The 7609-nt window shown below is 42.0% G+C and overlaps 1 pseudogene; it reads right to left on the bottom strand.

Moving 5' to 3' along the window:
* LOC136373534 (T cell receptor beta constant 2-like) lies at positions 1-6477 on the bottom strand (annotated as a pseudogene).
* Positions 6478-7609: the final 1132 nt, after the last annotated feature.

The following is a 7609-nucleotide window of genomic DNA, read 5'->3' as shown; positions in this document are numbered from 1 at the left end:
GATAATTGCAACAAAATTATATTCTGAAGTTCTTAGAAGCATGGATACTTTGCTATGGAAAGGTAGACAACTTGCTGTGTTCCTGCTGCTGGGATGACAAGGGCTCTTCATTTATTCTCTGGATAACTTGACACCAGTCTGCTTGAAAACAAAATGGAATAAAATAATGAGAACAATAAAATAATAATGGTAATTGCAACAAACACCAAAGAGCAGAAGCAAAGACAGGACTTGGCTGGGTGACCTTGCCCAAAGAGTTACCATCAATGGTTGAATGTTCAAGTGGTAACCAGTAACAAGTGTTTCCCTCAAGGCTCTGCACTGGGACCAAAAGCATTTTTTCAGCCATCAACAGTGTGTCCTTGGTAGTGGGAACAAGTGCCCCCTCAGCAAGTTCCCAGACGACACCAAGCCATGTGGCCATGGATGTGTTTGAGGGAAGGGATGCCATCCAGAGGGCCCTGGACAGACTTTGGGAGCTGGCCCATGTGAACCCCACCAATCCCACCTGCAGTTGTGTGTCCTGCTCTGGGGGCCCAGCACAGGAAACTCATGGATGTGGGAGAGCAGAGCAGCCCCACAAAACCAGTCCCAAGGCTTCAGGGTATGAAGACAGGCCTAGAGAAGAGCCCATCTTCACACTGGAGAAGAGACGCCTCTGGAGAGGCCGGCCTGAGGCCTTCCAATACATGGCCCTGGGGGACTTTTAAGCAAAACACACTTGTTTTCCCAAGGCCTGCAGTGACAGGCCAAAGAGGCCTGGTTCTAAACTGATACAGGGTAGCTTCAGATTAAAGGAAGAACTTTCTTCTGGTGAGGGTGGTGAGACGGTTTCCCAGGTGTCCCAGAGAAGCTGTGGATGTCCCACCCCTGGAAGTGTTTAAGGCTGGGTTACATGGGGCTTGGAGCAACCTGGTCTAGTGAAAGATGGCCCTGCCCATTTCAGTGTGGGGATGGAACTAGATAATCTTTAAATGTTCGTTCTAACCTAAACCATTCTGTGATTCTATGATTGTGATCCAGAAAAGGACAAATCTACCCCCTCCAGTATATCCTTGCAAAAGCATCAAAAACTATAACTGAGATTGTCTTTCTCCTTGCCCTCAACTCAACTAGCTCACTTTGCAAATACATCTCCCAGTTGTGCTTTAAAAGGGACAAGTGCTGGGGCTTCTGCTGCTCTCCCTCTGTGTGTCTCTAAGCCACAGGAAATATGCACTAATAAAAAAGTATTTTCTGGCAGTTAGTTCAATTTATCCCATCTCTCCTGATTGATCCCTCAGTTCCATGTAAATCTTTGTCAATGTTTGATGAGATTTATCCTGTGCATCACCTCAAAGAACCTCCTGCGTATTATTTTCACTACAGGTGTAAGCGACTTTACAATGGTTAGACAAGTGCATGATATATCTGATATTTCCCTTATTTGCTTTCTGGGTAACTTGTCCTTAATTCTCATTGGTTTTATGGGTTTAAAGAGGATTGTGAGAAGGAATTTCTCTGCTAGACAGCATTGATTTGATTTGAGTTCTGGGGAAAAAAATCCAGTAATAGAGAACCCATCACCTGTGATTTTTCAAGGCAGACTGCACAAAGCCTGGCAGAGCACCTGCAGAACCCCCACACCTCTGAGCACAGGCTTAGCCTGCATCCACTGATCCTTGACTAGTGGGTAAGCCCAGCCTTCCAGGGGCACTCTGACTTACCTTGGCCGTCCACACCAGGCCACTCACCAAAACTGCGTAGACCAAGGCTTTGCCACAGAGGATGAGGTAAGTGAGCTTCAGAGAATTTCCATACCGCAAGTACGACTCTGCAAGTCAGACAGCATTGGTGTATTCAGTTATCACCACCATCATCATCACGAGGTGCTGCTTCTAATGGAGCTCTCAGCAAATGAGAACCCTGGAAATCTTTAGCTAAGTGACCTAAGGGAACGAGAGCCAAATGAGTGGCTCTGTTGGCACCAGGGAACCAGGGATGGGACAGAACAGAGACTCGGAGAACTGAAAGACAAAGCAAGTCTAGGAAAGACAGAGATTGGCTTTATGCTAGGAAAGTACTGAGTTGCCACATCTCCTGACAATCGGGGCTGTTCATCCAAGGGCCCTGCTAGAAACTCAAAACAGGCTGAATCACAAGATCTGAACTTGTATTTTGTCTCGTTTTTGTCAGAGGCCTTTTGAGTGCTGCTGATCTATCAGGAAGGTTTTACGAAGGCCAGAATTACATGGCTTCTAGAAGTTTTCTTCTTGTAAATTTTTCACTCTCAAGGGGTTGCCACAGTATGGAGATACCAGCCCTGTCTTGGTGCAGCCTTAAGATTCCTGAAGCGTCAAAGAAGTTGTTGAAAAACATGAGTGTCCAACTATGTAGACAAAGAGAAAAGAAATGTACTTTATAATATGGATATCCTCCATACATGGCAGCAGTGTGGAGGGCAATGTGACCTGCCATGAAAAGTCTGACACTTAGAAATATTCAGAATATCATGTTCTGAGCCTTGATGTCAAAATCCCTTCGATAAGTATGGTTCATTTCTTTCGTGGCTGACCAAGATTATTCCCAATGGAGGTCAGTTTCAGGGACTGGAGCAGATGATAAAGAGTAAATTACAGGCTACAGGAAGGTATCATGATTTCTTCTATTTTTAAAATGGAATCAAAGGGGAAAGCTAATGCCCAAAGATGAGGTACACACAGTATGCGCAAACAACCCTCCCAAAAATTCTTTTTTTTTTTTTTTTCTTTTTTTTTTTTTTTTTTTTTTTTTTATTACTGCAAACAAATCACTTAGATCAGAAAGTAGAAGCTGCTCATGCAGCAGATATCACCCACATGTTATACTTAGTAAAGCTGGAATTAAGATACACACTGATAATTGCCTGAGAGAAGAGGCAAAATTCTCTTTATGGGAGAAGCCACACGTACCTGGTGTGAGTGCACAACCTGAAAGACAAAAATGAACCGAGAGTCATGTTTCTCTTCAAAGCCAACAGAATAAAGATTTTAGAAGTTTCAGTTTACAAAACATTGCCTCATTCATTTTACTGCTCTAGGGTTTTTATAGTACTGTGCAATTTACTACAGAGATTTGTCAGTAGAAAGCCTGAAGAAACTCTAGATGCCGACTGGTAATACAGGTACAGAAGCCCAGGAATGGGAAGAGACATATGCTAACCCCTACTTATTTACGTCTCTGTTTGTGCCAGAAGAGCACCCTGAAGGGAAGCTAGACATAGTCGAGGTCCATAACATAACACATGCTCTTTTGATTTGGGGTTTCTGTCTTGTACAACACGGTGAGAGACATTTTTAACTCACCAACATCACCACTGATAGATTTCTGCGCTGATTGCGTTCCATTTTGGAAAAAATTGGCAACACACTCGAAGCGATTGGAAGGGTCGAACCACTCCCAGGCTGGCATCCTCAGTCGGCTGGTCAGTGAGTAGGTGCTGCCATTCTTTGTGGAGGACTCGTCTGTCCCCACCCCTTGGGTCCTTTTCACCCCATTCACCTTCCAGACCAGAGTCAGGTGGTCAGGGTAGAAACCAGAGGCCAGGCACACCAGTGTGGCCTTGCTCTTCTGCTGGATCTCCTGCTTTGATGGGGAAAAGATGGCCACAGCTGGAGGTATGATTTCCTCATTCTTCCCTGAAACACAAAGCAACATGGTCCAGAGCCCCCATCACGCTCTTCAATCAGAACCCTCTGAAAATGGTCCAGACTGTGTGCCATGTTACTCCTGAAATACCTGGCCTTCAACAGCTGTCTATTGGACAATCGATGTCTATTGGACAGGAGACACCAGGAAAATGGAGGGAGTTGTTTTCACTCGTTACACAGGAACAGAAAGCTCTGGCCACTGAAAGGCACGAGCACGTGAATTTCTTGTATTGCCTCTGTCAGAAGAATAGAGAGCTGCAAAGAAGCTGAGCAATCAGATGGGCAGAAATGCCCCCAGTGTTGCGGAAAGGTCTGTGTTTGTTATATTGTATTAGTAGGTAGGAGAGTCTCTTAGAAGGCACAAACCTCTTCAGCAAACTGAGTTCCCGTGCTGGAGATGGAGTTGAGACATGGTGGTCATTGCAGTGTTCAGAATTATACTATCATGGGATACCCTACTTGGCCCCCATCTGAGAGGTGACCGGGAAGGAAGGAGCTGATCCTTCTCACTGTCTGAAGTGAAAAACACTCGAGGTAGGTAAGAAGAATCTGCCAGGGACAGGTTTTTGCCTCGGGTCTTAACCAATGCATTTTTAAAAACATTAAACATATTTTTATGTCGTTTAATTTTTAGGTTATTGTAGGCATGAGAAGCTCTGATCCTAGGCTACACACCTTCCCAAAATGATGCAAGATTCTATACACTTGGAAATCAAAAAAACTTCCCTGTTTTAATGTGTTAATTACCTGCTTGTAATACTAATGAGAACAGACTTCAGTGAAAAGGATGTACAAGGCAGCCATGAGAAGTTACTCAGAAGTCAAGCAGTGACCCTAAAAGCCAGGGAGTTTTTCCATATACTATATCGGAGAGTCTTTTTAACTCATCGAGCATGAGAAAACCATGAGGTCTGTAGAGTGCTGCTGGAAAAAGAAATGCAATGAAAACTAGGGAGCCAAAGAGAAAATAATTACTCCGGGTTGGGGTTTTTTGTATGTGTGAAGGCACTATGGATTGTAGATGTTCTTTCTTATGACTCTCTCCTTTGCAGAGGAAGAGAGGTAGCAGAATTAGCAGCAATTAATCTCTTGCAGAGCTCTTGTCCCCTAAGCCCTTGTGTTTGCATACAAAATGGTGCCCTAATTGTGACCACCAAGCCTTCCACTGCAAAGATCCCTGAGCTGCTTCTGTATGAGCTTGTACAGACTTTAGATGACCAGGATATTAAATAGAGATAACTCCCTAGAGGATTTAGCACTGCTCTGCTTTCTTTTCAGTGTGTGTGTAGAGAGGTTGATGGCTTCTACTTCTACCTTCTAGCACTTAGCTTTATGATGTTTTTCTTATTCTAAGATTAATTTCAAAAAATTCTCTGGCTCATAACAGAGAGGAGGACACAAAAGAAAATATTAAAACCCAAAATGAATACTGTATTAAAAAAAAAAAAAACGGGATTGAAGTAGGGAAGGCAAGTAAAAAGGGTGGCAGAAAGAATGACAAAACTACTGGATAGAAATAGAAAATGAGCATGTTAGAAATGGAGTAAGGAGACTGGTAAAAGCAAGGACTGGAAGAAACAATCTGATCAGCCCCCCACTCTGTCTGGTCTTCTACACTGTTCATTTTGATTCTCAACCTCTATACTATTTCCTTGGACAACGGGAGGAAACAAAATTCTTCCCTTCTCCCCTCATGAAGTACCCAGAAATTAAAGACAAAATCTGCTGGCACAGGGATCTCAAAATCTGTGCCTGAAAATTCTGCAAATATCTTAATGACACATCTCATTGTAATAAGCAACCAATAAATCATTCATCCTGTTCCCATGGCTACATGAAAAATTATCATTATTAAGCTTTTCATTAAGAAGGTTCTTGTCTCCTAAACAAGTATCACATAGATCACAGAGATCTGACTTCTTACTTACCTATGACCGTAACTTTAGTTCCACTGCCAAAGAACAACTTCTCATTATTCACACTGATTTGCAGCTGCAGAAAAACTTCTCCTCTACTCCCAGACCTGTGAGCCAGGCCTCTGGACTAACCCTCCCCTCACGGGGTACCAGCAATGTAGAAACACAAAGTACTCAGGTCCACTAAAAAAACACGTCTGTAAGGGAACACCACGAAATTCGTGTGTCTAAACAGCTGAGGTCAACATCAGAAATCCCTTGTCCAGAGCCCTTTTGCTTCAGGCTTACATGAATCAGTTGTTGGAGCTTCCACCATCTCTTTTGAGAATATTTATCTCTTTAGCTAGGTGTCAGAATATTAGACTATTAGAAAGTATTTCCTTTATGCACACTGAATGATTTCTGATTCTTAGTTAAATACCCACATTTCCTCTTAATTTTTCTCAACAATTTGAATATTTTTCACTCAGAAAATAATGCCTCCTTTTTTTTTTTTTTACTTTCAAAATAACTTCTACTATATAGCACAGTCTCTGGTCCACTCTGCCCTTTGCTGAGGTTCCTAAACATGCTGCCCTTCCCTGAAAGGCTTTCCTTGGAAGGCAGTCTCTGCTTTTATTCTCTGTGCTCCCTTGGTGGTGATCATTCACGTTCACTGCATAAATGACGATGGTCAATGAGGGGTGAGTGTATTCATTTTCATCAGCTCAAGCACCTCAGATAATCTTTGGGTCTGAAAAATGTGTTGATCACTGATTTTTTTCCCTATGCAGATTGAATTCTACTACTTGTTATCAATTTAATCTGTAATGGCACAACATGGTACAAATATCTGAGGCACCAATTCTTTGAACTCCAGGAACAGCACAAGGAGAAGAAGAGATCACCGTCATTTATCGGCATCTGAGCAGCAGCCTTGTTTTCCCAAGACTTGCACAGTCCAAATCCATAAATGTGGCTCAGAAAAAACATTCCCTGAGAGCTCCTTCACTTTGAAATGAAACATATATTCTTCCATCTGTGGTTTTTACTGGCTGTTTAGCATCTATATCTGAAATAGTAAAACATTGTCCTTAGTGATCTTTGCATCACCATCCTGGTGAGCCTGTGCAGAGGAAAGAAACTGGCTGTGCTGTAGAGGGCTGCTTTCTATAACAACAAGGACTTTAAGAGCTGCAGAGAAATTTTAGTATTGCTCATTATAAAGTTGAGCAATGATTTTTGCCTTCTTTTTTATCATCCAAAAATGCTAGCACACTTGTTTTTCCCAGTTATCTGAGATAACTCGTTCTTTAATTTACCCTGGAAAGATCCAGAGTATCTTGAGCTTGTGTCATCTTGATTTTGTTTTCTAAGCTGCTTCAAAGTGTAACTGCAAGTCAGTTCTTTCCAGACAGATAGACAGCTTTTCACTGACTTGTCCTTAATCATCTCTAGGTCCAGCAGAAGCAGATAGTAGCTACACTTTTGAGATTTTTTACATGTCTTCTTTCATTCTGAAAACTTTTTTTTATGTCATGCACACATTATTTATCCCATTCCTTATCCTAATTCTTTCTATGGACAGTTTTTTCTTTGCTGAAAATGCATTCCTTCAGTTGTCCAAAATGGAAAATGTACCCCTACTTAGAAGACCCAACTTATTCTACTCTCTGAAGCGGACAGGGTTACTAGCAGACCAGGAGAATAGCAGTTTCATAATGAAAGGGAGGATAATAATGAAATTATCTAAAGAGAAGACATGGCATTTGAAGTGAATTAAAAGAGGAAATAAAAATTTCTTACCTATTACTGTAAGTTTTGTCCCCGTTCCAAAAGACAAACCAGAGTTTGTACACAGTAGCAAAGAGATGTATCATAAGCTACGAGAAGGGATGCACTGCAGCTGGCTTACTATAAGCAGAGGCTTAAGAAATCATTTCTGCATTATGGAATTCCAAACAACACTCAATCTCTGTTCAAAGGGTTTTGACAGAAAACCAGTTTGAAATCAGTTGTATAATCTGTAGAATTCATAAAAGCATT

The sequence above is a fragment of the Sylvia atricapilla genome, chromosome 2 (genome assembly GCF_009819655.1).
Source record: "Sylvia atricapilla isolate bSylAtr1 chromosome 2, bSylAtr1.pri, whole genome shotgun sequence".
Taxonomy (NCBI): domain Eukaryota; kingdom Metazoa; phylum Chordata; class Aves; order Passeriformes; family Sylviidae; genus Sylvia; species Sylvia atricapilla.
Note: the sequence above shows the minus strand (reverse complement) of the source record. Positions and strands in the feature narration are given on the sequence as shown.